The sequence below is a fragment of the Schistocerca piceifrons genome, chromosome 2, assembly GCF_021461385.2.
Source record: "Schistocerca piceifrons isolate TAMUIC-IGC-003096 chromosome 2, iqSchPice1.1, whole genome shotgun sequence".
NCBI lineage: Eukaryota > Metazoa > Arthropoda > Insecta > Orthoptera > Acrididae > Schistocerca > Schistocerca piceifrons.
This window is the reverse complement of record NC_060139.1, coordinates 773,167,603-773,193,545: the sequence shown is the minus strand read 5'-3', so window position 1 is coordinate 773,193,545 and position 25,943 is coordinate 773,167,603.

Genomic DNA, 25,943 nt, shown 5'->3' with positions numbered 1-25,943 from the left:
TTTAGGGAGCTATTTCTTTGTATTCCATGGTCCCCATGGTTATTCTGCATGTTAGCATTATTGCCAAGAATTATGTGACTATTTTGCCTGATAAGGTCCGACCCATTGAACAGTGTTTGTTACCCAAGACGACAAGGTCCATATTCATACACCTCGCATCGTCCTGGACTGCTTGTGTGGACACGAGGATGAATTGTCGCATCTCACTTGATTACCACGGTCACCAGATATCGGTATTATTGACCCTTTATGGTTTACTTTGGAGAGAAGGGAGAATGATCGCTATCCACCTCTATCATTGTTAGCTGAACTTGCCAATACTTCACATGAAGAATGGTACAATATTCCCTTGGAAACCCTATAAGATGTGCATTTCTCCATTCCGAGATGACTGGAAGCAGTTTTGAGCGGCCTTCGGTTTTCCTGTATCCTATTACGCATGGAAATGCATTGACTTCGTGGTGTTTCCATTATATATATGTATATATATATATATATATATATATATATATATATATATATATATATATATATGATAGGAAATGAGTTTGCCAGAACTGCTAGCGTCAGGTATCTACGTTTCGAGGTCTTCGAAGGAAAGGCACGCTATAAAACACATGCTTTATGTGAACAGTTGGTACACAACTCCATCTCTCTTCCACCATTTGTATGAAAGAACAAATGCAGTAAATACAGTTCGTGTGAACACGAAAGAGCGCCAAAGCTCGAAGCCTAACTGCAAAGAAGAGAAATGGATGTGCATTTTCGACTTCTCGCGGCGTAATGAATAATCCATTAAATTTCGGGCATGCAGCCGCGCAAATAAAATTTCTTCTACTTCTGAACATCTGCATCTGAAAGTAGCAGCTGTTTTATCTCCTGACTCCTGGGACTGGATCGATGGCACGACATGGGCTAAGTCTGACTGGGTTCGCGAAGTGGCCACAAAAAGGCAGATTACCAAGTATAGCCGATTGGACCAGCCTTCTCAGGTGGACTCAGTTATTCGACGCCCTGTCATAAATTTGACGGGTAAGGAATTGGACGAAGCTACGTTGTCTGTCTTATGTAAAGGGCTAAATTTTGCCCCTACTCCAAAGACTTTGCCGATATCATCTTTCATCAGTGCCATTGAAGAAGCTTTCCGACCACTATCAGAGGATTCTGCGGAAGAAATCAGACGAGAAACCTGTCAAGCAATCACGAAGCATCGTCCACAAAGAAGCAACGCTTCCAAGGAAGAAAGACGTGCGATACGAAAACTGCGTGAGGATACTGATACAGTCGTCCTGCGTGCTGATAAAGGTAATGCTACCGTCCTTTTGCCTCAGGAAGTCTACAAGGAAAAGATATGTGGTCTACTTAGTTCTGGTCCATACCGGAAGATAAACAAAGATCCTACTAACAAGGTGACAATAAGGACTGCTGCCTTGCTGAACGCTTCATCACTACCGAAGGAAGTCATAAGAAGTTTAAAAGTACGAGGTGCAGTACCACCAAGATTTTATGGTCTTCCTAAAGTTCACAAGATGGGTAAGGATGAGTGTCTAGAGGACTTGTCTATGAGACCTATAACGAGTACTATTGGTTCACCAACATATTTTTCTGCCAAATATTTAGCTTCCTTATTAAAACCATTGGTAGGAAAATGTAGTCACCACATTCGTAATTCTATGGATTTTATTCAGAGACTTAGCAATGTCAGGCTAAATAGTATGGATGTTCTTGTTAGGTTTGACGTAGTATCATTATACACCAAGGTACCTCTAAAGGACTCTTTAGCTCTTATCAGCCAACATTTTGATAAGAACATTACGGCCTTATTTGAACATGTGCTTTTATCATCTTATTTTCAGTTTGATGGTGAATTTTATGGGCAAATTGACGGTGTTGCCATGGGAAGCCCCCTCTCCCCTCTGGTAGCTAATTTATTCATGGAAGACTTCGAGGACAAGGCACTGGACTCAGCATGTTTTAAACCTACGGTCTTCTGGAGGTACGTGGACGACACATTCGTGGTATGGCCCCATGGTATGGATGAATTACATCGATTTCTTGAGGATTTGAATTCCATCCATGCTAGCATTAAATTTACTATGGAAATAGAAAAAGACGGCTGCCTCCCCTTTCTGGATGTTGTCGTTCGCCGTAAAAGTGATGGCACATTAGGACATGCCGTACATCGGAAACCAACGCACACAAATCTATACCTTCATGCCAGTAGCTGCCATCACCCTACTCAGAGCATGGATGTGCTTAAGACCTTAGTGCATCGGGCGCACTGTATATCCGATGAAGACAATTTACAAGGAGAGCTAACATACCTCGAGAGTATTTTTAAATCGAATGGATATTCTCCGCAACAAATTCGTAGAGCATTCGATGCAAAACCGAAAAAGAAGGTATGCGATGGGGAAGAAGATAGTAATTTCTTCAGATCTAGGGCGTTTCTGCCTTATGTGGGTGCTCTTTCTTCAAAGATAGGCCGTATTCTTGAGAAACACTGTGTTAAGGTGATCTTCCGGCCCCCCATGAAGATTGTGGCTTTACTCGGCTCTGTGATGGACGATTTACTGCTTCGTAAGGCGGGTGTGTACCAGATTCCTTGCGGAAATTGTGAGCAGTCATACATAGGTCAAACAACACGCACCATTCATGAGAGGTGTGTGGAGCACCGAAGATACACACGCTTATTACAACCAGACAAGTCAGCTGTGGCCGAACATTGTATTGATACGGGTCATTCCATGAATTACAGTGATGTGAAGATTTTAACATCCACCTCTTCTTTTTGGGAATCTGTATTCAAAGAAGCCATAGAAATTCGATTAGCCAACAATTTAATAAACAGAGACAATGGTTTTAATTTGGACAAAGCATGGAATCCGGCTCTTGGAGTAATTAAATTGCGGAGAAGTCGTCACCGTGTCACCGCCGCCGATCAAATATCGATAAGCACATCGAATGTCCGTACGCCTTCGCCACAGGCGGCGCACCATCTGTGACCCGCATGCGCAGTACCGCCGCGGTGGAGCATATAAGGCCGCGCTTGGCACCTTGTTGTCAGTCTTGGAACTCGCTCTGAAGATGGCTGGACGATACGCGGCCGAAATATCAGTAGAAGAAATTTTATTTGCGCGGCTGCATGCCCGAAATTTAATGGATTAAGAGAAATGGAGTTTAGGTCAACAGACACTATAATAGCTTTGAAGGGGCATGACAAAAGAGGCGGTATGTCACGACATGCCATACAGTTGCAATGAAGTCAGCTTTGAAAATGGGCCACCAAACTAGTACGAAAAATTCAGTGCAAAATGTGTATTGGATAACAACAGGTCTGTGGGTGCAGTGGACAAATATGACATTCCACTTAGCTCAACCGAATGTGTGCACGCGGTGGAATGGTAAAAGAAAGAAAAGAAAAAGTGCTCAGTTTCCAGCATATACCTGATTCAGTCCTGGCTTTCAGCAGAAACACATGGTGTTTCAAAATTAATATACGGGTTTTAAGGCTTTGTATCACAGATTACATTCACCTTACAATTATAAATAGTACACGAAATGAAAGAGAAACACAAACAGTTTTTCTTACAATTATTCAGTGTGAACACCGATCACACACCGAGTCGCCACGCGAGTTGTACAGAAACCTTGAAGTCAGGAGTAACTGTTGCAATAGCATTGCTTCTGAAGTGTCACATATCAGCTGGTATCGGAGGCAGGTACACATGATCGCTTCAGATCGTGTGTGAACGTGGAGATCATGCATAAAATGCTGTGTCAACCGGCCCCTTGCAGCCAGTCCACCCACCGGTCAGATAAACGTCGTTTAACCAGTCACGTACTGAGTTATGCCAGTGAGGCGCGCACCATCTAGCTCACAAATAAAGATATGCTGTTCGGCTCCTTCCCATCGAGGCACGGGCCATACCTGTAGCACATCAAGATAAGAAACATCAGGTACAGAAGAATTCACCGAAAAAGAAAGGGCCCATAAACTTTCCGCGGGGATATTTCTTGGGGCTAAGCGTGAAAGACACGCACTCTTTCAACACGTTCTTCAGTCATTCTTTGTCATTCCATATTCTTCCCGTGTCCGCAGCTCGTGGTCTCGCGGTAGCATTCTCGTTTCCCGATCTCGGGGTCCCGGTTTCGATTCCCGGCGGGGTCACTGATTTTCAACTGCACGAGATGACTGGGTGTTGTTGAGTCGTCTTCATCATCATTCATCCACATTACGGTCAGAGGAAGGCAATGGCAAATCACCTCCACTAGGACCTTTGTCTAGTACGACGGTGTGGGTCTCCCGCATCGTTCCGCTACGCTCTGTCAAGGAGTATGGAACTTCCTCATCATCATTCTTCCCGTTGCGCACATCTATACATACAAGACTGTTTAAGGTTCTTTTTCATTTGGTGTATTATTTACAATTGTAAGATGAACGTAATAAATGCTACAACTTCTTAAAACCGGTATGTTCGTTTTGAAACAACCCGTACTTTTATGGTGTGTGCGCCGTGCTGCCATCAGAGCTATGTGTATACTCACAGACAAGTTGCATAAAAGCACTACAAGGACTCGTAAACATACAGAGTTAGATAAAACACTACTAACTAGATTTGCGATCATTGATGTTAGATGGAAATGAGTGCATATACATGAATGTAGCGGTAATATGACGGCATGCTGGCAAGTAATGTTTCTAAATATTTATTGTGAACACCCTTAAAGAATTTCAAATAAAGGAAACGTTTTTAGCATTCTACGTCTTTATTCCTCATGTCTACCTATTTATTTCTCAACATAATCACCCTGGCGACGTACACATTTCTCCCACTGGCCGGCCGGAGTGCCCGAGCGGTTCTAGGCGCTACAGTCTGGAGTCGAGCGACCGCTACGGTCGCAGGTTCGAATCCTGCATCGAGCATGGATGTGTGTGATATCCTTAGGTTAGTTAGGTTTAAGTAGTTCTAAGTTCTATGGGACTTATGACCTCCTCAGTTGAGTCCCATAGTGCTCAGAGCCATTTCAACCATTTTTTATCTCCCACTGAGAGGACTGTTTGTTGATGTAGTCACTGCATAATGTTTGACTTCGACCGTATCCGAATCTCACCTCTGCTTTCACCGTTTCGTCACCATTAAAATGAAATCTTTGAAGGTGTTCTTTAAGTTTCGTAAACAGATGAAAATCTGATGAGGCCAAGTCTGGACTGTGTGGAGTATGATCGGTGGCAGTGAACCCTAGCCCTTGAATTGTTGCAGATGTCGCAGCGGTCGTGTGTGGTCTGGTATTGTCATGGTGAAGGAGAGGAAGCTTCGTGAGTGCACGAACACTCGACTTTCAAAGTCGATTACAGCACGCCGTTTCTCACCCACTGGCGTAGTACGTTCCACATCGTCATGATACACTCTACAATTTGGAACCTTCTAGCGGCAGATGGTTGCACATCTGTAAACATGTATAACAAAGATCTCCAAAATTATTAAAGTTCGTTTCATTTAGAAAACATTAGAAAATATTTAGAAACCTAATGTTTGTTTCGAAATGATAATGAAATCAACACCTTAAACTGTGGACAGGCGTTGATATATATGACGCGGACAGTTGAAAATGTGTGTCCCGACCAGAACTCGAACGTGGGATCTCCTGCTTACATGGAAGACGCTCTATCCATCTTTTATATCTCATTTTGTTCTATATTGTTCGATGAATTTGTTCGGGCCGGATGTCCGATGACACCCATTTAGGTTCTTCGTTTATCCGTTTGTAATGTTATGTGAGCCTCACTGCCCCCCCCCCCCTTCTTTTAAAGCTAATACTGACTATAACAATACCTGAAATTATACAATGCTACTAAATGTCTACCTACAAAATACCTCCACGCACTTTCTACTGGATCTGGATAGGTTGATGGAAAAAACACAGAATCCTTTTACATGAGAGGGCATTAATGAAGCTTCTCAATGGAAATAAAAAAGGTACTCACTCTTGCGTATCTGCAACTAATAAATAATTTTTCAAAGTACAAAATGTTCTTTTCACGGCAAAATTTATCATCCGTTCCGCTTTTTATTTACCAGCTCAGCAAATCAGTATTGTTTCCGGCATAATTTTGCCGTGCCGACGGCGGTGGCCACGCGGTTCTAGACGCTGCAGTCCGGAGCCGCGCGACTGCTACGGTCGCAGGTTCGAATCCTGCCTCGGGTATGTATGTGTGTGATGTCCTTAGGTTAGTTAGGTTTAAGTAGTTCTAAGTTCTAGGGGACTGATGACCATAGATGTTAAGTCCCATAGTGCTCAGAGCCATTTGAACCATTTTTTTAAATTTTGTCGTGGTACATGAAAATAAGTGACATCGATTAGCAACGTGAAATAGAAACATTTGTTACAAGATCTTAAATATTTCAATTCTAACAAATACAGGATAATTACAAAGGCGTTTCGAACAACAGCATGAAATGTTTCTAATTTCGCTCCATGTCACTGTTTGGGCGCCAATATAAAATGACTTTTTTTATATAGATATTTATATATGTGTTTGGAGAGAGAGAGAGAGAGAGAGAGAGAGAGAGAGAGATTGATTTTTCATTGAGATTCTTACTTAAAGTCGTAACTTGTACCTGAATTTTGGTTGCTGCCTCCTTAAATGATCAGCTTCTGCACCAGTTAGTGACTTATTACAATTTGGAGGAAGTTATACGACTCTGTTAGTTACTTGGCCGCATTGCGGATAGCTTTGAGCCCAAGTTTTCGTAGCTTTTGATACCTAAGGGACCACTGTTGTAAGCAAATAAGATCAAGCAGTAATCTGCTTTTCGTGAGAAAAGGAGATTTCTTAGCACACAAACGTCCTTCAAACTACACCTCCTGCTCCATCAAAATTGGTCAGTGGAGTTCACCACCATACTATTGTACAAGAACATAATCCAATTACTGTAATTAAGAAATTATGGGAGGTTGTTATTTATTGAATGAAAACTGTAGAGAATGCATTTCTTTTCCTGTATTTTACTGAACTTTGTAATTTTACAATTCTGTCGATTGATAGACGGCAACGACAATGAAGTTCACCTTGACTGTAGACTAAACTTAATTGGTAGGTTGTGCCACAAAACCGTCAACAAACATTCTCTCGTGGTGGGTGATCGGTAGACATAAGACCCTGCACACACTGAAGATCGTACGGTTACATTAGTTGCTCGTGAAGTATTCTCCACCCTGAACTTAGCTATGCAGCGCATACCAGGGCCACTTGTCTTGCGCTGATACCTGGCGCTCTTTCGACAGCCTGTAGAACGTGCTCTTCCTAGCCAGGTATACGAGCAACACGCCGTCTTCCTCGATCTATAGTCTGTGGTGTTACGGATCCTGCCTCGGCATATCGACGATGCACGGAAAGAAAGTTTGGATGACTCGGGTGTATTTGGTCTGCAACAGCCGACTGATACAGCGGTGTAGCATTGTACCTATTACCATCTACATGGTCGTACATAAAAGTCATGTCTGTCTACTGACGAAATGAATATCCGATTTTTGAATGGAGCACTGGCTGTAGTACATGTACACAATGGACTCGTTGAACAGAGACAAAAGACGAATGCTAATAAGTTTTTAAAAATGCGCATGCACAGTCACAGCCGAAAGAAACTTCTTATTATGTAGGTTACCGGTTTCGCTCTGTTTTAGATGGTAGACGGTGGCGGTAAACGGAGCATGCGCTACAACTCCATGAACTCTAACTACAGTTAGCTAAGAATGGCTACCACAAATGTATCTAGAATGAATAAATATACCAAGGTGAGGTTTTTCCAAGTTACAGCGCAGAATATAGCGAATTTCCTGACATACCTGTCATTTTTATCACTTAAGTCGCTGAATTACGACACCGACTTTGTTTCGCTCTAACGAAAGTATATAGCTTTTTCTGTGACGTTTGAAAGAATCTTCTCAGAAAACTTCAGTGACATAACACATATGCGCGGCTCTCTCCGTCAGAGGTTCGAATCCTGCATCGGGGATGGGTGTGTGTGATGTCCTTAGGTTAGTTAGGTTTAAGTAGTTCTAAGTTCTAGGGGACTGATGACCTTAGAAGATAAGTCCCATAGTACTCAGAGCCATTTCAACCATTTTTGTATCGAATGGGTGTAACGTTGTTGCTTTAATTTGTTTTGAAAGCGGTGCTGATTGACAATTAAAGCGGGTTAAAAGCTGTGAGCTGTCTGGGGAAGTTAACCTTGCATTATTGAGCAACTGTTTCACCAGGTATCCAATCTAGCTTACCAAATTCCCAACCAGACTAACATTAATTATAATCTTTTAATAGTCATACGACAACCGTTGATATATATATAAAAGAGAATTTAAATTAAAAAAAAATCAGTTTATATTTGGAAATTTATTTTAACATTGATCATTGAAATTTCAGCATATTAAACTCGATTCCTAACTAAACTGGTGCCTTATTTAGGATTGTGAAAATGTGAGATTGTAATCTTACGGAACACATCAAATATGGAGCCAAGATTGGGAGACTGCATATAACACTGCATTCATAAAACAACACACAAAGAACGTTGAAACATATGCAACAGAAAATTAACCACTACCAACCGATTCAATTTTCACCCAAAGAAGTTACGTTCGTAGCACAATCCTGTCCGTCATGTAATTACCACACACTGGTATACTAAATTCATATTAACTCTATGTGAAATCTTCCCGAAAAGAATATCTGAGGGCTACTTTGATGATTACACCACATGCTTCACGTGGTCAACTTGGTTTACACAAAGAGTGTAACTCCACAATAATTTTGATAATTAAAATAAATTATATCGAAAAGCAATTTACAAAAGAAAAACTTCAAACTGGTTACTATCGTCTTACTATTGACCTGATGGGTCAAACAATTGTATAAGCACGTGACACTGGTTTCACAAAGTACACCCCACGTGGGTTGAACATAAAGAAAAGTTGCTATATTGAAAATTATTGTCAAGACGAGACGTTATAATCTCACGCACATTCGCATTTAAGATTGATGAACTTAGTTAGAGTTACTGATCAACACGTGGTTCCACTTTACTCACAAAGTAGTGACAAAGCAACTACCGGAATATATTCTGAACTTCACACGAGAATTACACTGCGCTGCAATTTAAGATAACATTAGATATTTTAGAGCTAAACCTGAAATAAAGGTGATTAAATTTTCAGTTAGGCTGAACTTAAGAAATCCATTGTCCTACGGATTTAGCAGACATGCGCTTAGCCGGAGATCTTACCACTTCAGACGCTCGCCACGGACAGACTGACCTGGTCCCTTCCTGAGGGTTGGGTCCCAAATACAAACGGAAGTGGCCAGAGGGGCAGCTTCCTATACCAACATGACAAAGGACAGACAGGATCATACTAAGGATAGAAACCTCTTTGCTTTTAGAAAGCGTAGCTACCTGTTCCGACGTTGGTCCTACTGTTCTCTAGCAGACAGGCTTGTCTGCTACCCTGAGGCATGCAACTAGAAATACATTTGCTCATTCATCCTCTCACACAGAAGGGAAGGGGGTTGACAGTATCTTATCATATACAGTATATAAAAGAAAGCGGATGTAGGTTCCGTATGAGACTGTATGACATGAATTACATATAAACTGTGTTTTAAAGTGTAGTAGTGTGACAGATCGTTCTTGTTTATGTGTAAAAGTAACACGTTCCACTACTCAGTCTCCTCCCAGATAGTCAGAAACGCCACAGTAAATTTAGAAGAGGAATTTATGCCGTAAATGACAACAGATTTAAGAAATTAAACATGAAAGGAATCCAACAGAGACCTTTCATGGGCACTAAAATTTCGTTTTTAAAACCATCTTGTTTGTAACGGGAAACAAACCGTTGCTTTCCACCGACACTGGGATTCGCATGAAAAACATGATGAGCAGTTTTTGTTTTCCCTGACACCAGCTATGTATTGCAGGAACGAAACCGCAAGCACATAGAGAACACACACGGTACATATCTGTAAGTCCACGGTATTGGTGCTAAGTTGAGAAAAAGGTCCCGAAACACCTGTACTACAAAACGTCACTATTCGCTGCGCATGTACCCCGACATCAATATGGGATATGATCACCAGGCACACGTACATAGGCCGCACAACGGATTGGCATACTCTGGATCAGGTGGTCGAGCAGCTGCTGAGGAATAGCCTCCCATTCTTGCACCAGTGCCTGCAGGAGCTCCTGAAGTGTAGTAGGGGTTTGAAGACGTGCAGCGATACGACCGAGAGCATCCCAGACGTGCTCGATAGGGTTTAGGTCTGGAGAACAGGCAGGCCACTCCATTCACCTGATATCTTCTGTTTCAAGGTACTCCTCCACGATGACAGCTCGGTGGCGCCGTGCGGTATCATCCATCAGGAGGAAGGTGGGACCCACTGCACCCCTGAAAAGGAGGACATACTAGTGGAAAATGACGTCCCGATACACCTGACCTGTTACAGTTCCTTTGTCAAAGACATGGAGGAGTGTACGTGCACCAATCATAATCCCACCCCACACCATCAAACCACGACCTCCATACAGGTGCCTTTCAAGGACATTAAAGGGTTGGTATCTGGTTCCTGGTTCACGCCAGATTAAAAACCGGCGAGAATCACTGTTCAGACTAAACCTGGACTCGTCCGTGAACATAGCCTGGGACCACTGTTCCAGTGACCATGTGCTGTGTTCTTGACACCAGGCTTTACGGGGTCTTTTGAGACCAGGGGTCAGTGGAATGCACCTTGCAGGTCTCCGCGCGAATAAACCATTTCTGTTCAGTCTTCTGTAGTCTGTGTGTCTGGAGACAACTGTTCCAGTGGCTGCGGTAAGGTCCCGAGCAAGGCTACCTACAGTACTGGATTGGATTAGATTGTTTGGGGGAAGAGACCAAACAGCTAGGTCATCAGTCTCATCCGATTACGGAAGGAAGTCGGCCGTGCCCTTTCAGCGGAACGATCCCGGCATTAGCCTGGAGCGATTTAGGGAAATCACGGAAAACCTAAATCAGGATGGCCGGACGAGAGATTGAACTGTCGTTATCCCGAATGCGAGTCCAGTGTGCCAACCATTGCGCCACCTCGCTCGGTGCTACAGTACTCTGTGGCCTCTGTGGGCACTGATGGTGAGATATCGGTCTTCTTGGGGTGTTGTACACTGTGGACGTCCCGTACTGTAGCGCCTGGACACGTTTCCAGTCTTCCGGAATCGTTGCCGTAATCTAGAGATCACACTTTGTGGCACACGGAGGGCCCGTGCTACGACCTGCTGTGTTTGACCAGCCTCCAGTCGCCCTAGTATTCTACCCCTCAAAACGTCATCAATATGTGTTCTTCGTGTTCTTCGAGCCATTTTAAACACACAGCGTATGTGGACTGCTCCCAGCGCCACCGTGAGACGACTGCAGGCCAAATGCACCGCATGGTCATACCCCGATGTGATTTAACCCCGCAAACTGCCGACCAGAGGGTTGTTTCACCATGTATCGGCATTATCCCTAATTTATATATATCGTCATGCGGATGCGGTATAGAGGGGCATGGAGTCAGCACACCGTTCTCTCGGCCGTTGTCGACTTTGACCTTCGAACGGCTACCTCCTCTATGCACCGTATATATACGACAAAAAATTACTGTAAATTCATTTGCCAGTCACCATTCTTCTACAAACTGTCAGAACTCATTGTTCAAAAGGTTTCGTCATTCGCGTGAGACACTAAACCGCCACCGTTTCTTTAAAGACGTTCGTGGTTTTCATATACGTCTTTTACAGCTACAGTAATGTAATACAATGAAGTGAAGAAGATATGTAGTAATATTTAAGACTGTCTTTTTATCGTTGCTGTGAACACGGGTTCATAAAATTAGTCACAGGTTTTCAACTTGCGAAGCATAACTAACGAAGAGGACGCGTTATGGGAAGCAGATGTAGTGCGCACGCCGCAGCTGCCGGCCGTGCTCCCAAAAAACGACGAGCGGACTTATCGCGGGTACCACTCAGCGGCCGCCCGCCATGCTGCACGACGTGGCCGCCTATAAACCACTGCCGTACTTAAATACGGGGCGAAGGAGTGGGACGTTCCTGCTGTCTGTACCAGATTTGATAACGGGTCCCCTACCGTATGTGCTATTCGACGCTCTTCGCGTTTGCCTTTATTTGAACCAGAAAGAAAAATGTTCCTATCACAGCACAAATGGCTCTGAGCACTAAGGGACTTAACTGCTGCGGTCATCAGTTCCCTAGAAATTAGAACTACTTAAACCTAACCAACCTAAGGACATCACACACATCCATGCCCGAGGCAGGATTTAAACCTGCGACCGCAGCGGTCGCGCGGTTCCAGACTGTAGCGCCTAGAACCGCACGGCCACGCCGGCATCATAACACAAAAACAGCGATTGTGTCCTACGCGGTGTTACGGGTGTAAAAGGAGGGAACAAGGATTTCGACTTATCTGGCTGCTTAAAAAATTTTAAACCTAAACAACTTGAAGTATTCACGCTTTTGTACTTGTTAGCATTAGTACCCATGTTATACTCGTGTCATATAATGCACCGTTTTAAGTAAAGTAACATGATATATGATGTCGTACCTCCTGGAATAAATCCAACGCCAGAAATTTTGTCAGCTTCCCCCCCCCCCCCCCCCACCCTCCTACAGAAAAACGCTATTACGTGTATGCTCTTCAGCTGTATGATATTGTATATTGTTTACTATGGCTGTTGAATCTTCTGGATTTTGGACACAGGACCATGGAATTCGGCCTACAAATTTCAAGTAACATGTGTGCCAACACCTTGAAGCTAAGAGAGCTCACAGCGCTGGGGAACTAGGGTTAACCCGTGAGAAAGTGCGAATACGTCAAGATGTTACGAATTAAATGTGTTTCAAGTTGGCAGATAAGTCGAAAAGCTATTTTCCTTCTTTTACATCCATAACTCTGCCCCACGACAAAGTCACCTTTCTGGTGTTACGATGGGAGCATTTGTGTATGGTTTCCAAGTTTTACTCTGTCCTAAGTTTAGTATTAGACCACCACAGCCTGGCAGCAGATGTAGATTTTCGCTGACTCGGGCAACGACTGATGAGGTACATGTTTCGTTTTTCGAACCATGTTGCTTGAATCGTGGAATCGTATAAAGCTTTCACAAAACAATATGACGAAAATCAGTTACATATATTTGTCTAACGTCTCACAAAATTTGAACCGATTTCCACAAGCCCGAAACATATTAGTGGCGCGCGTAAATAAAATCAAAAATACTTGTTTTTGCACGTAAAATCCGAATGAAGCTAAACTTTTAAAAGCCAGTGCGTAATTTTATGGTAAGAATGCATTTTTATATGAATCAATTTAAACAGTTTTCGCACATTCAGGTCACGTAAGAATGATTTTTTTCTTGATACATTTAGCTCCATCGTATCTCGACAACTGATAAAGATTACTGGATGAAACAAATTTCGTCTTGAGTTTATCCGTTTATCCACCTTAGTGCAAAATTTGAACCGATTCGTACAAGTTTAAAGTATAGAAGTGGTGTGCTTCGTAAACCTCGCACAAAAATGTGTATTTTGCACCTAGCTGCATATAAAATCCGAACTGTGCACGTGTAAGTGGTGCCATTATCTCTTCATTGATTTCAGCCCAATTATCATCTTTTACAAAAGTAATTAACCGATTCGCACGATCTGCTTGGACTCCATCTGCGGTTCGTCGTTCAAACTCTGCTAAATATACTGTAACGTAGTAATGTGCGAATGGCTATACAAATGGCTGCTGGTCCACAGTATAACAAAAACGTTTTACTACATGTTTCTAGCTCAAATAAGAACCGATCACCAAGACCCCGCCCCCCTCCTCCAAACCGGCATCCTGCCTGGGGCTTTTTGAAACATATTTGTTACTGGGTTTCCACTCTATAACGTTATGATCTCGATATATTCAGCTGACATATTCCAGTCTATTATTTTAAGACGCCTAGCTCGGAGAGTGTTGTTATAAATTACACCTTTAATCGTCTTGTTGCAGCTCAGTGGTCTGATTATCTCTGTATGTATGCCAGTGGGTTGAAAATTCCATATGAGGAATATACTGGATGTGCATTTCTGTGCCCTTAGATCCAAGCCAGGAAATCCTTTGAACTGCGTAAATGTGCTTTTGCTTTTAACACGGAGACACTGGCACTTTTGGAAACATTCATTGTATCTTGAACTCCCTTCTGAAGGATTTAATTGTGTGTGAATACTAAAGCGTTCTTAAAGTACTGAACACAATAAAACATCCAACGCATATCTTGGATGCGATTTTTGGACTATGTTCGCGATAAGTGGAGGGGGCAGAGAGTCCTTTTACTGTGGGTACGTCATACGCTATGATGAGGAGATCGACGCATTAGCGAAGCAAGGTACCTATTGATATAGATGCGAAATTGACGTACACATACCTGCACGTGGTCAAGAGCCACGTAAGACGTCATTGGCAAGAGATGTGGAATGTGTTCCAACACGCAAAAGGTGGTTACTATGCGGTGTTGCAACCTAGAATTCGTACAAAATCGTGGTATACGAGGACACAGTCATATGGATCGATCAGCTGTTTTCACCATCACTGGGCTCCGCTTCGACCACGCCTTTTCTTCTCAATCTGCATCGAATCAACATTTACTGTTCTTCTGCCCATGAAAGTTATTGTGAGCCACAATCTGATTTCAAGGTCATATTGTTTTGGTGTGCCACATGTGGCTGCAAACGTTTGGGTGTTTTCACGACATTGCTTACTATGGAATAACACCTATCTCATTCACCTTTTTCTCTTTTGTTTAGTAAAGAACTTCGCCTTCTAAAGTGAGTGTTCAGAGCATTGGGTAATACATTCAACTTCTAAAGGCACGAATGTTTCATTTTTATTGGGGAAATTTCGGAAATGACATGAATTTATGAATTAAAACCGTCAAATTTACATCTAAATCTGTTTGTTAACGACGTATAAAGGACAAAATTAAGACAGTTTGAGCTCGTATAAATATCGATACATGTATCGTTCATGTAGTTCAGCAGTTCAGTCTACTCTAGAAGCCCAAATAAACAAAAAAATGAAAGAAAAGGTGTAGGGAATCCATACACAGAGCTGGAGGCGGAAGTACGAAAACTACAGATTTGCGTAGATATAAAGTTCCTACAATAATGCCTGATTCTGCACCGCCTTTTTCTTTTCTTCCACATTTTGATACCGTGCTAAGTGTCCTTAAGACATGCAGTCGTATTCGATATTTCGTTATAAAATCACCACGCTGCTAAAAGTTTCTGATTTATTATTCTGCTTCAAGTTTCGAGCTAGTGGTCATCATCTAGCAGCGGTCGTCATCTAGCAGAACCTGGATACGGAACGTAAACAAGAGCTTAAGAATAATGCGAAAATACATAAAACAATTACCATTACCATTACGAACCATTGAAACCATTAAGCACATACTTTTAAATTATTCATGGTAAATACTACAAGCTTACAGTTTTCAATAGTGATCCACGATACTTATCGCCGAGTTAATATGTATACCGATAAGAATCATAAACAAATGAATATATGCTACATACGTACCTAAACAACTACATTTACAGTGTCGTAAAATAAGTTGCATATGGTGTGACATCGTCAAGTTTGGAACTAAATAAGAGACCTACATTCATTCTGTTTACAGTTCGGAGAGGGTATCTCGAACTTCCAATGTATGTGGTAAGTAGATATACAGTCTATACCATTCAGTACATTTACTCCATGTTATATTACAGTTTTCATGTACCTTCTCACAGTACAGAAAAAAAATTATTATGATATTATCATACGAGGACCTAAACTGAAAGTGGTGTAAGTTGATTGCTTGGTGTTTGCGAATGATCTAACCAATTTCGCCAATAATATTAACTCATGTATTATAGAAATTGATCAGCTCACGGTAAACTGAGAAAGTAGTGTTACAGACGTCCTTTGAAGAAACAAAATATATGACAACTATTATCAGGGGACCAGAGCGGATGATTTTAAACTAAGGAATACATTTCATTTTGTATTACCATTTATTATTGCAGCTATGGCTGCAATTCATTTATTCTTTCTTCATCAAACAGGAAACTTCATCAGGCCAAAAGCAATACGATTGGGATGGTTTTAAGAATGTGATAAAGATATGAAATAAATCTGTAGCCCGGAGGAGAAAATCATGCATACGAATGAATTTAGAAAAATTGTGAAAAAATTCTGGGCATTTAAGCTGGGAAAAGAGCTCAAAAGACGAAGGCTCCCTCTGTAAGAAGACCAGAATGAGTCACTGAGTGATAGGTTCAAGAGATGCTGATAGCACATCAACACCGGCAGCAAACAAGAATTAACAATGGAAAATGATAATGATCGTTAACTCGTAGTCCACAATGGTTTAATTCGAATGTTAAGAAAATATCTTATAAAACTGTATGTCAAAAAATTTAAAAAAAAGAAAATTAGTTGTGAAAACTGTTACTGTGTCTAATAAATAAACTGTGGAATGATTCTATTGCATATCAGACTCTAGTGACTTGTGTTACAAATATTTGAATGAATTACATTCAAAGATATAGTATCTACCTCATGGTCAGTGCTTCAGTACATATGTGCTAACGAAACAGCTATGTGTTGCGAAATGCAGTAATTATACCAGGAATAAACCATTGGTTGATAGTATATCCATGCGTAATTTCAAATTATCTCAAAGAGAATAGGCAACACAATCCCGTTTACTAGCACGACGTGTGTAGGGATTGGTAAGAGAAAACTAATTAATGTTAACAAAAACTCGATGTTGTTTCACTAGGTTGTCTATTGAATTTTAGTAACTGGATGGTGCGAATATCGTACGAGGCTGCAAAATTCTGTACAAATTAATGTGTTGTGCACCTGAACTTATTAACTAATTCGGTAAAATGCAACTCAGTAGTCACCGTTACCAGGCTGACTCACATTCGAACACAGTTTTGTCAGGTGGAATGTGTGGTAAACAGTTCTAAATGGCATCTGAGTCTATTCGCAGTTTTGGACATGTAACAAAATGCGACAGAATGTACTTCTGAGTGTGAATACCACTGAGCTCTCGGTGATGTTCAACGACGGGAAAAACTCACAAATAGAACTGCTCTATGTAGTATCGTAGATGAGAACGACGATCAAAACATTTCTGTCTGAGGCCGTTGCTGTAGAGTGTATGCAACCTAGCGCGACCCTGATGTGGGTATCTAAGCACCGACATGTTCGCAAGGGATTAGTGTGGCATCTGTGTCCTTCTGACGTGCGTGTACTAAACATGGAAACGTGAAGTATGGTATGGCGACGTTATTACCAAATGCGTCCAAATAGCACAATGTGATGTTACTCTTTTCTTGGCTGCCGAAGGACAAACACAGGTAGACATTCATCGGTTATTAAATCATGTGTATGGCGCAGCGTGTCATCGAAAACCACCGTTGCGGAATGGTGCGAGACAAGCGATATTGTTGCTTCATGACAACGCACTTCCCCGCGTCGGAAGTACCGTAGCGCAGAAGTTCGCCAACCCAAGTGGAAGACACTCCTGATCTTCCCACATGCGATTGTCACGCCTTCGGTCCCTTGAAAAGGCTCTTGAAGGGTCGACTACTTCTGTCGGACGAAGATGATTAGCACGCAGTCACGGACTTCTTCACACATCCGGACACCTTTTTTTAATAAACGGATGTCTTCAGACTGGAGTTTCGGTGGGACGATATAATCAATGCTCACAGCGATTTTCCCCGATTGACATATCGATTCTGGATACTACGACCTTGCTAAGTCTAGACTTACGAAACAGCCAAACACGCTTGTGGAATTTGTGATATACTTACGGATTCATCCCCTTCTATACGCACAGATAAAAGCATGGGAAAAGCACACACGTAATCCATTGATTCTAACTGGAGAATTTAGATTTTATAGTCTCCATTTGCAGTATAACAAAAGCTGGTGATGATGTAGCCTTATATACAGTTCTAACAATAGCTTAGCATTGTCTGTAATTTTCTGATTGTTTTTCTGATGATGAAACATCTTAGATATGAATACGTCTTCTCGCCCAAATATATACATATAAATGCAGATTAAACTTTCTCGTTTCAAGCGTACAACAATGGATGAAAAGAATAAGAGATCCTAAGCGAAGCCGTAGGATCAGTTGACAGTGATAAGGGTAGTGCAATGCTACCTTGTTCCGGCCGGTACAGGTTTTTTAAATGATCGTTTACATTATGAACTGAAGGCTTGAGTGACGTACGTTGAAATTTGGAAACGTGGCGCCTTTTTGGTACGTCGGGTCACCAAGCCGATCACTTTCACCTAATTAACGAGCTGAAAATAAATAAGTTATTGGATTAGTGTAGCATGGTACTGATTACACTATTTCAAATAAAATATAAGACATTTTTAAGCATTTAACTATTATTTTATTAGTAATTACGGTAGCAAAAAACACAGAACCATCTCATCTGTAAACCCTAACAAGGATCAAAAATGAGTAGGAACCGCTTTTTCGCATTTTAAAACAATGGAAGAACGAAAATTCCACAGATAACTGAATATGCTCAAGAGGTAAACTTTCTACAGAACAATTAAGTCTTTGAAATATAGTTTTAGTAATTTCTTGTAGCAATAACAAAGTTTTAAAATCGTCGAGGATGTCGGTCCTTCTCTGCAAATCCATTCCTCAATGCAACACTTTTATCCCTACGAAGTACGATGTCGATCGGGACTCTGTCTGTAGGAGTCTGCGTTTTGGCTGTTCGGGAAATGTTCCATCGCGTCATTTTGACAATGCCTTCCTCGCAATGGTCTCTTAATCCGAGGAAAGACGAAGTACTCACTGGCTAATATGTTACGATAATTCGGAGGGTGAGGTAAAGTTTAATAGGCCTAAGGGAGCATGAGTAGCTTTGACCTGTGTAGAATGAAATGTCTCTGAGCACTATGGAACTTAACTTCTGAGGTCATCAGTCCCCTAGAACTTAGAACTACTTAACACACATCCATGCCCGAGGCTCCAGTCTGTAGCGCCTAGAACCACTCGGCCACTCCGGCCGGCTGTGTAGAATGACCTGGGACTTGAGTGTAGAGCAAAAACATGTCCTTGAACTCTTTTATGCAACGCTACATTCTGATAATGAACACCTAGCATCATCTTGCCCATTGATGGTTGAATCCGTGCCTTTTTCGAAGTGTTAACGTGTTTCCATCACTTTCTTCTTTGTGGGACACCCAGCACTCCTTCATCGTGACTGGGTGGCTAAACAGTGAAGTGTTCTTGACTGGCCTGACACACCTGCCTCAGGTACGTTGCCCGTTTGAATGGGTGTAAGCTGTCACGGATTCCAGTGGACGTTGACTTCTGTCTTGTTCAGAACGTAGCGCAAGATGCTGAAAACTTATCCATGAGTGATTTTTACTAGACTGTCATTCGCCGGTTTTTGAACATCAGTTAATCCACGTGTCTTGTGATTCCAGATGCTTCAGAGAGAAATTGACTTCCATTCCTCTCTACGTCACTCAAACCTTTACCACAATGGAAAGTTGTGTGCTGGCATACCAATGTGTCACATTAAAATATACTATTATGAGAGTCGGGACCGCCCGCAACCTTTAATAAAAATTCTACTAAAGGAACGCGACAAAAATTTTTCTTTGTTAAATGATTCTATTCGTTAACAGTGTAAATGCCTAGAGCGAGACTATTCTCCTGTCATTTCGCTAAGCATAACAGAATTAATATTAATTTATGTATGAGTTAGAGAACTAATCAATTTACATATGAGTTTGTACTGAAATGCAGCAACAGGAATCAAAATCAGCTCTCAGCGTCGATGTAATCGATGTTATCGTCGAAAGAAATCGTGGTATTTACGCATACCGAACTCAGATTGATGCTCTCACTTAGTCGACAAAACATGAAAACTAACAATAAAATAAGGGGCGACCATTAAGTTTTCATTCCAAGACCGTACAGTCCTGAATCGGTTTACCAATGAGCCAAACTCACTGTCAGCATCAAGCCAGTCATCCCACCGACACACCAGATTGAAAATTCGCGTTTGTTAAAACACCGTGTTCTGCTGCGTGAAGAAGACCGTAGCTGCTGCTGAACGTCCTCGTCCTGTCGGAATCGTCAACCATCCAAGTGACTGAACACATGATAAACGCATGGGGAGAGATAAGTACTATACACAGTGTGTCCAATTCCGTTAGGACTGTTGCTACGAAAAATAAAAGTCATGAATTACGTTCACAAAATCGAGTATTTATTCAAAATAGACACCCCCATAATCACAACACAGCTGAAATCATTTTCAAAGTCCTTTAAAACAATCATCGTAGTGGTGTTTTTGGAGTTGCATTAAGTAATGCAGAACAGTTTTCTTGACTGTCTTTAATTGCGTTGTAACAGTGTCCTCTCATTGCTGACTTCAATTTGGTAAAGAACCATAAGTCGACTGGGGCCAAATTCGACGAATACGGTGGATGGTCCAGGACTTTGATCCATTTGCTGGCCAAAAACTCGTGCACAGTCTTCGCTTTGTGGGCTGGAACGTCGTCATGCTGGAGCAACCAAGAACCAGTCCTCTCGGTATTCGGGTCGAATTCGACGAATTCTCGCCCACAAATGCTGGAGGTCACAAAAAACTTGATGTTGCCTCACTGCTCCACTGCCATTTTCCGTCGTGTGTTAGTAATGTTAACGTACTGCTACCTTCATCAATGCTGCAACTCGCCACGAGATAGAATTCCAGTTTGCAATTTCACACAAGCAGTCCTAACGTATTTGGAACACACTGTGTAAGGCGGGTGCTCGAGAGTCTCATAGGTGATTTGACGTAACTTCTGCGATACGAAATTTGCTATATGGAGTCGAGCGTTATCATGAAGCAGCAGCACCCTTCACAGTTTCCACAACGGTGGTTTTACACGGACATGCTGCCCCATACACATTCTTTATCCTCAAAAGGATGTTTACCGATGTTTGTCCTTCGGCAGCCAAGAAGGACTTTGGTACTGTTCCGACGTGTCTGGTAATAACGCCACCATAGCTTACGTCTCCGTATTTACGGCATGCATGTCGGAAAGATACAAACGGCACAGTAATCCGTTTCCTTCATGTCCGTGGATACATACCCACATTGGAATCGCACAACGTTGCATATACGCTGCAGCAATGTCCCCGAAACTGAAACATTTTGATTACCCTTATAATGAAGTAGGATATTAGAACAACAAAACATAATAAGTTCTATCATCATGTATTACTTTCTGATCATGTGGATGCATTATCGGTTATTCGCGAAAGTGAAACAGTAAATGATGATGAGATCAATACACCACTCGGTCCACTGAGCGGATAAAATGTCCAAGCCGGCTAGGAACGGATCCCGGGCCCGTTACAAAAACATTATCACACAGTACCGTATCATATCATTTTCTGTGAGATATTCGACAAGGATACAGTCCACAATTTACGACGCACTAGATCATTTTTCCAGCCTCCAAGTTGACTCACTTCAGTAAAATAGCACCAAGCTCCTTTCTTCCATGCCTGTCAGAACAATCCGCAGTCCTAATTTGGCCTCGATTATAAATTGACGCACAACTGGAATAAAGTTTCCGAAATTCACGCTCCCCGTTTTACTGTAGCGTTACACTCTCGCACGGCCATTTACATTCTCTTGTTTTTAACAAAGTAGTTTTTCTGCTTTAATAAAAGTTTCACTGATATGATTAATATCCCTAATGGAGCGAGAGAATTACATTAAATACAGAGTAAAGTTTTTGTATAGCATAACGCAGCCACCGCCAGCTTGTCTCGATTCCTTAGTAGAGGTGTGAAGCAGCTGTTTCCCTGGAAGATGACGTATTCGCTCACTCTCATCATCAGGATGAAGAAGGCATCGGGATTCATTAGACCATGCAACGCTCTGCCACTGCGCCAACCTCCAGTGTCGATGGTCACGTGACCATTTCAATCGTAGCTGCCGATGTCGAGATGTTAACGTTGTCACACGCGTGGCTCGTCGGCTGCGGCGGCCTATTGTTAGGAATTTTGATGCGATGTGTGTCCAGACACGCTTGTACTCTGCCCAGCATTAAAGTCTGCTGTTAGTTCCGCCACAATTCGTCGCCTGTCCTGTTTTACCAGCCTGCCGAGCTTACAAAGTCCGACATCTGCAATGAGGTGTGGCCGCCCAACCCCACGACGACTGGACGTGTCTTCATTTTGGTTTCGTCAAGTGTTGAAGATACCACATCACTCCTCGAAATCCAGACAAGTCAGCTTCTGGGCCATCACAACCTGCCCTCGGTTAAACTCAGATGGATAGCGCGCCTTCCCCATTCTTCACACGGACAGCATGTTCAGTGATACTATATGGGCCGTGAGTACGTCTGACTGGCAGATATTCCTTGCCAGGTGACTCTGCTGTCGCCTTGGAGGGTTTATATATAGTAGGTCGGTGGTCATAACGTTCGGGCTGATCAGTGTATGTTATCGACACTTCAAGAACAATATGTAATACCGTAACGTTTGCACTCCTTAGCTCATTATACTATTGAAACATTATGCGAACTAAGCAGATTGATTCTTTTTAACGCTTTTTCTATACTTTGCACAAATAACGAGCAATAAATAAGTTACATCTCGTTCGCAAAGGAAAATATGTGATAACATGGACATATCTGACGACGTCAGTGTGGTCGACAGTGAGCAGGTAAAAAAGCTTGTCGTTCTGAAGTCAGCACAGATATTTCGAGGCATTTGCCATTAGTATATTTGTAATCAACGCAACCAGTAAATAGATTAGGTCGATTCATTTACTAAGACAGTCTCGCCCGTTGAACTCACTCCTTTCCTGCAGCTTCATTAATTAGCTGTTATTTCAGTTTATGAAAGCTTGTTCCATTCCGATAAGAAGATTACATACCTTCCGTCATTGTGCGAATTTGTAATTTAACTGACATTTCTTTTCATATCATTGTTTTGGAGCACATTTCATGATGCACTACGCCATAGCAGTCAATGGAATTTTCAATCTCGCCATTTTCGTGACCATATCGTGTCATTATAACTGAGACTCTGCTCACACAGCTGTAGGATGTACACGTTTAACAGCAAGTACATGCTGTGTAGCCAGTAAGAATCTCATGTTTTCTTTTGTCTTCGCAAAGGCCTTTCAGGGTTTAAGCAGTGCTGTATAAAATAAAAACTCGAGATTAGTGAGACAAACCACCGTGTTTTCTTACAGCCGTCAGCATGAATTTAGTGAGGATTTACACAGAAGCGGCAAAGAAACTGGTATAGGCATGCGTATTCAAATACAGAGATACGAGTATGTAAACAGGCAGACAAGGCGCAGCATTCGACAACGCGTATATAAGACAAAAAGTGTCTGACGCAGTTGTTAGATCGGTTACTGCTGCTACAATGGCAGGTTATCAAGATTTAAGTGAGTCTGAACGTTGTATGATAATCCGCGCACAAGCGATGGGAAACAGCACCTCCGAGGTAGCGACACAGTGGGGATTTTCCCGTACGAACATTTCACGAGTGTACCGTGAATATCAGGAATCCGGTAAAACATCAAATTTCTGACATCGGTGCGGCCGAAAAAAGATCCTACAAGAACGTGACCAACGACAACTGAAGAGAATCGTTCAACGCGCAGAAGTGCAACCCTTACGCAACTTGCTGCAGATGGCGATGCTGGGCCAAGAAGTGTCAGTGTGCGAACCATTCAACGAAACATCATCGATATTAGCCTTCGAACCCGAAGGCCCACTCGAGTGCCCTTGATCACTGCACGACACAAAGCTTTACGCCTATCCTGGTCCTGTCAACACCGACATTGAACTGTTGATGACTGGAAACATTTTGGAGGTCGGGCGAGTCTCGTTCCAAATTGTGCCGAGCGGATGGACGTGTACGGCTACGGAGACAACCTCATGGATCCGTGGACCCTGCATATCAGCATGGGACTGTTCAAGCTGGTGGAGGCTCTGTAATGGTGTGGAGCGTGTGTAGTTCGAGAGATATGGGACCCCTCCTGATACCTCTAGATACGACTATGACAGGTGAAATGTACGTAATCATACTGACTAATTACCTGAATCGGTTCATGTCCATTATGCATTCCGACCGTCTTGGGAAATTCCAGCAGGAGAAAGTGACACCCCACACCATTACAGGGCCTCTACTAGCTTGAACAGTTCCCTGCTGACATGCAGGGTCCATGGATTCATGAGGTTGTCTCCACAGCCGTACACGTCCTTCCACTCTAATAGAAATTAGCGATTTTATGAGCAACTTGGCCGGCCGAAGTGGCCGTGCGGTTCTAGGCGCTGTAGTCTGGAACCGCGAGACTGCTACGGTCGCAGGTTCGAATCCTGCCCCGGGCATGGATGTGTGTGATGTCCTTAGGTTAGTTAGGTTTAACTAGTTCTACGTTCTAGGGGACTAACGACCTCAGAAGTTGAGTCCCATGGTGCTCAGAGCCATTTGAACCATTTTGAGCAACTTGATGGTGTAGCAATGGGTAACCCATTAGATCCTGCGATTGCTAACAATCGGCTCTGGACAAAGCAAATAAGAAACTATCTCGTTGGTATCGGTTTGTAGATGAGACATTTGTGGTTTGGTCCTATGGCAGAAAGGCTTTGGACGAATTCTTCGATCATCTAAATAAAATTAACCCAATAATCCGGTTCACGGTGCAAATGGAATATGATAACAGAACATCTTTCTTGGATGTTTTAGTTATGAGACGGTCCGATGAAAGTTTGGAATATAAAGTTTTTTCGGAAAGTAACATACGGAAGGATATCTGCATAAAAGTTCCAGTCACCATCCACAGCAAAAGAGAGGTGTAATTAAAAGTCTTGTCGATAGAGCAGAATAGATGGGAACATGGGAACACCTGGACGCTGAAATAAAACATCTGAAGTAGGCCTTCGAGAAAAATGCTACTCAGGAAAAGAGATAAAGAGAATTTTGCGGCCAAGGAGCAGAAGACCGAAGGACAAGGACGAACCAGAACGACGGAAAAATGCGTTTTCTCTCCCTTTTACTAAAACAATAATGGATCAGATCGGCAAGATATTACACAAACATGACATCAGATCGGTCTTTAGACCAACAAAGAAAATAAGTCAAATATTTCGACCTGTGAAGGATAAAAGCCCTCCTCTGTCGACCTGTGGTGTATTCAAAATTCCGTGACCATGTGGTAAAGTTTATATTGTAACTACCAAGAGGAGCGTAAATACACGGCTAAAAGAGCACAAAAGTCTTTACCGACTAGGAAAAATAGAGAAATCAGCTGTAGCAGAGCAAGCTCTTCTGTCAGGCCGCCACGAAGTGAAATTTTCTGAAACAGAAATCTTACCTACAACCTCAAATTATTATCCATGATTATGTAGAGAAGCCCTCAGACTTAGGCATGGAGTATAAAAGAGGAACTATAGCTAGAAACAAGTGTAAGTCAACTAGGACCAGAGCTTGGCGTCGTGCGGTTGCCTGGAGGCAACAGATGGGACTGTACCAAATACGGACCTAGAAACAAGCAAACTGCCGTCCCTTCATTCGTGTCACACAATTCAGCAGAGATACTTCCATATCACAAACTAAATGACGATGCATGTGTGCAAAGTGCCATAGACTGTTACGTAGTGTGATGCCATGACTAATAACAAGATATAATTTTTTCCCTTTCTATCACTACCTTGTACTTTTTCGACATAATTCTGATGACGTAGAATTTTTAATTTGGTTACGTAGTGTAGAACATGAAGTGTGACTATGTTTACTTTTCTGTTTTCCTTACGAATTCCTTATG